Source organism: Etheostoma spectabile, chromosome 24 (assembly GCF_008692095.1).
Source record: "Etheostoma spectabile isolate EspeVRDwgs_2016 chromosome 24, UIUC_Espe_1.0, whole genome shotgun sequence".
NCBI classification, from domain to species: domain Eukaryota; kingdom Metazoa; phylum Chordata; class Actinopteri; order Perciformes; family Percidae; genus Etheostoma; species Etheostoma spectabile.
This window is the reverse complement of record NC_045756.1, coordinates 8,837,650-8,842,675: the sequence shown is the minus strand read 5'-3', so window position 1 is coordinate 8,842,675 and position 5,026 is coordinate 8,837,650. Positions and strand designations below refer to the sequence as shown.

General features: G+C 44.8%; 1 protein-coding gene across 1 annotated transcript in view; it reads right to left on the bottom strand.

Moving 5' to 3' along the window:
* Positions 1–5,026, bottom strand: part of zeb2b (zinc finger E-box binding homeobox 2b) — a 102,044-nt gene that overhangs the window by 17,672 nt on the left and 79,346 nt on the right. The window lies entirely within an intron of this gene.

The window sequence follows — 5,026 nt, the reverse complement described above, 5'->3', positions numbered from 1 at the left end:
GCTTTTTTTTTTTTTTTCTTCTCCGAAGCACACACATTTGTTTTTTTCTGATGTGCCACAACCCCCGCGCAGAGAGTCAGTGCCTTGCTACCAACTAAAAAAGGAACACAAGCCTTAACCACAAGTTGCACAAACATTCCTCAGGGGGGCGGAGCTGCTCTGGAGGCCGGAGGAACCTCATTGGTCGGGGGAGCAACCTCACTGGTTGGGGTAAACCACAGGTGGGCGGAGACAAAGAAGTCACATTCTCTGGTAAAAGTATGTCAGACTGAAGCGCCAATGAAATGGACAGCGTGTTAAAACCTCTAGGGATGGGGCGCCCCTGGTAGCTCAGCTGGTGGAGCGTGCACCCCCGTACCAAGGCTCAGTCCTTACAGCGGCGGCCCAGTGTTGGAATCTGACCTGTGGCCCTTTGCCGCATGTCGTCCCCCTCTTTCTCCTCACGTTCCTGTCCTATCCGAGGTCAAAACATAATCTCAAAGAAAACCCCAAAAACTAGGCTACCACTAATCTTTTAAATCATCTCATCAATCTCCCAGACAGTTCTGCAGACTTGAGATTGACACCAACCAATCAGGTTATTTCTGCCTCCAAAGAGAAAAGCTGTCTCTGAGAGATGTTTGAGTAACTAACCCCCTCCAGGAGCATGGGGGTAAACAGAACAGGTTTCTTACTGCCAATCAGGATAATGGTACCCGGCGGATATAGTCCTGGCACAGGTAAAGGTGGCTGTAAATAAACGACGGATTGACACGCTCGTAAACTAACCCCCCCCCGTCTGACAAATGTATCCGTCCACGGTCGACAGGAGGACACCGACTGGACAATCAGCTTAAGAAGTCCCTGGTCCCTCCCTCCCTGTCTCCGGGGTACAAAAATGAAATCAAGGTGCTTCCGAGAACATGGGGGCTTTGTGTTTTAAAAAGAAGAAAAGAAACCTGCATTGTGAGCCTTGTACATCTGTTCTTGCTTTGCTGCTCCTGCAAGGATGTCACAAGTGTTGCATTGTGAATACCCCCCCCCCACCACCACCACCACCACCACCACCCCCCTTTCACCACAGCACACAGCAGGATCTGATGTATCTGACTCTCCCTGAGCTATTAAACAAAAGATGAGCGCCTACATTACAGAAACCTGGGTTGAGATAGTACAGGAAAAGGTGGTGGGTGTATTGTTTATAATAATGTTATCCTGCTACACAAAAGCCAGAAGCAAAACATCTTTTTTATTTAGAGTTGAAGACAATGGGTGTAATAGTTGCGGAATGCTTTTTTCCTGGGCTCGCAATCCCAGGGTTTTCTCCAAATTAAAGATTTGGCGTCGGCGGTGAAATGATAACTACCCCTGTCAATGGCTTCACGGAATAATGACAGAGTCTTCTGGATGGGGCACGTCCTAGTTTAACTTTCCCCTCGCTAGGATCCCCCCCCCCCCCCATGTACATTTGATTGCACAGCTGCCAAACAGCATCCAAACCACAGTTGCAGTAAGAGAAAATGAATGGCTTTAAAACACATAAATTAAGAAATGACAAAACCAAACAGATTAAGAAGAAGAAGAAACCCTCTAGTATCAGATTGCATTTAGAAATCCACACTGAACACGGGCAAAACTCCCTCGCATTTCCGTGTCCTCGTAGGCACCGTGTTTGCTTTGGGTAATCACATTTGGCTGCATATTTTTGGCCTGACGCAAGGGGATGACCGGTGGGATTTACTGGCCCTCCACTCTCCCCTATTTACCTTGGGTAACTCTGGTTATCTGTGGTCTGAAGGGAGGGACGGCTGCCTCCAGTAGGAGGTAGGCTTATACCATGTACACCTCACTGCTGCGGCCTCTGACAGACACACACACACACACACACACACACACACACACACACACACACATATCAGTCCTGGAGTCCATTCAAATGGGACAAAGTGTGGTTGCCTGGGTCCTTCTATAGTAAGAAAAAGGCATTAATGTTGCTGCTGCAAAGCCTCTTTTTTTATACACACACACACACACGCACACACACACACATTTTATGAGACTTGGCCAATTTCATAACTTTGCCTCGTTGAGTATCTCAAAGTTTTCACAACATAAAAAGTACGAAGGAAAGAAGAGGGATTTGATTTCTTCTGGAGTCATTTATGCCACAAATATGAGCCTATTTCTGGTCGTGGAAAGCATTTTGGATGAATTCTGTCCACCAAATGCTGGAAAAGTGTGTTTTGTCAGTAGTAAATCACAGAGGACGTGAGGCAGTAAGGTACACACCTCCTTGCAGAGCGATGTTGAGGTTTGACTCAGGAGGAGTCCCGAATACCTTGGCCAGACCGTAATTCCACCTATTTTCATAGCAGCTCTGATGCTGTTTATTTTGAAAACATTCCTATTTTTATGGCCGGTCACCGCAGTCGCTTCAAAGTTTCTGCCTTTTGTGCATTTGGCCTCATTTCTCCTGAATGTGTCTGGTACACACACACACAAAGGCTTCAGAATCTCTATTATATGCAGTATTTTTACACTACAGTTGTCAATAGCAGACATTTTGTGTCAATGTTCCATGCCTGCACATTTGAGCCAAGAATCCAGATTTTTTTGTATTCATGTTTTTTTGCATCTGAAACACTCCTGGATGCACTAGGTGTTAAAATGGCAAACTAATAACTCCAAAATTGGATAAACGTGCGAAGAAAACAAGAACCACTAACAGACGGACACATTTTGAAGAAAAAAAAGAAAGTCATAAAATAAATGTGGCTGTCTTATTGAGCGCTTCGATAAGGCAGCAAACATGAGGGGGGGGGGGATTTCTACAGCCTGTGATTGCTGCAATGTTAGAAGTCAGAAATCCTTCCGACGCCCTGGAGAGGAGTTTAAAAAGGGCAAAGGGAGAAATGCAGGTGATTTATTTGAAAATGTCTGTCAGTGATAATGATGTCATGCTTTCCAGCACATCGCGTCCAGCCTCGCTGTGGGATGAAGGAATGTCAAGGACAACGCCAGACACAAGACTCTGATTGTGCCCTGGAATCAGAAAGAGGCTCGGCGATACACTTTCTGTTCTCGCTTTTCTATTCTTACACGGAACAGTTTTTAAAAGCATCACAACGCAGGCGATGAGTCTTCAGAGTGTGTCCTCGTGCTCCATACTTTTACTGCACTTTCCCAAAACATCTAAAAGACATTGCGTTCACTCGCACTTCCAAGACCTGTGTACAAACTCTTGATAGGGGAGTGACGACCAAATCAGTCAGAGTAGGAAGGAGGTGTGGGGGGGGGGGCGCTAACTTATCTCAGGCCTAAGTTATGTGCTGAGGTATCACCGTAGACACTTAGGCACCGAGGAAGAAAAAAAAATATATAAAAAAAAATAACAGGCTGGGAAACACAGCACCCGCAAGATTGGGAAAGAGACTCCCAAACGCTCTAATGAACTTGACTTGCTCTCCGAAATATGTCAGCCACTTTATCACACAAGAAGCATATTATCTGGGAATTGCAACATAGTTGAATTACAGACATTATGGCACCGCGGGTCTTTATCAAATAAACAATTACCGTATGCAACGACAGCTTGTTTATCCTTTATCTTGATTTATTTACCAAAGCGTCTTCTCTTACTCCCCGCCTTAAGGAGCCAGTATGAACGGTTATTTAGGAGAAGCAAATGTTGATAACCACTAAGTTTTTTTCCCATCCCTAATAAATGTGCAACCCCCCTCCCCCCTCCCCCATATTAAAATTTAAGACTGCTGAACGTTCCCCCGTTTTTCGGCAGCGTGCACAGCTAGTTCATTAGCAGAAATGAATAGCCGAGCCCAGCTCATTTAAATTGGCTGTCTTACATGACTTCTCGCCATACTCTGTTCCTGTCGCATGCTTCCAAGAATCATTGACTCTTATTATACATGTAAATGGCTATCATAAAAATAAAAATTTCATTTAAGATTGTTAATGACTTTTCGCAGCAGTCTGGCTTCCTTTAATGATCATACCCTGCCCCCTAATTAAAAGTATTTATCTTTCAAGCATCCGTGACTGCCCCGCCTCCCCCCTATCCCCCCCCCCCACACACACACACACCAATCTGAGTTGCTCAACAAAAAGACAATAAGTCACTCAACTTTTGGGGAAGGTATCACCTTGCTGGGAGTAAGGAGCTGGTTGGGGAGGTTGTTGAAATACCATGAACACTGATACAGTTTGAGTCTCCTGCACAATCTGGAACAATGACTCACGTCAACTACATTCTCAACTCCCGCTGCGTTCCATTTTTTGCAGCTTGCTGTTTTTTGGGGGGGTTATACCTTAAGGTAAATAGTTTTCGTTGTTTGGCTCAGAGCGGGACTTTTCTCTAAGCGCGAACCAAATGGTCTCTGTCGCTCCCACAGAGAAACTGTTTATCGTGTCTGTCAGCCGAGGGAGCATCATCGGGGCTCCGCCGTCAGACCCGGCTCAGGTCCTGTTTGCGCAACGCTTCGAGGGGTTTTGTTTAAGTCTACTCGGGCACCAGATGGGGTGGGGTTTACGGCATAAGACCGTACCACGAGTGGCAGGATGTGCACACATTTGCGGTGACATATCGGAGAGTCAGCTTAGCGGTAGCTTCTGGGATTGACAGCTCACCTGAAAACCCCCCAACATCTGGTAGAGCACACAGAACAAAAGAGAGAAGTGGGGTTTTTTTATAGTGCAAGATTTGTGAGAAATATTCTGGAGACTGCATCATTTCAAATAGATTTTACATTACTTTTTCATTCAGGCATTCATCAATGATTCCTGATGGGGTCAACTTAACCCTTGTGTTGTCTTCCCGTCAAAATTGAAAATCAGCACTTTTGTTGACGCTTTCTATCAATGTTTTTACCTTCTTCATACGTCTTTTCCCGTTTTTCAACACTTTTGAAGCATTTTTTAAAATATTTGTCACTTTTTTTGACATTGTCAACACTACATAACACTGACTCATTAACTTTAGTTTTACAGTTTTTTTTGTAATTCATGGTCAATAAACCTAATTTACAGGAAA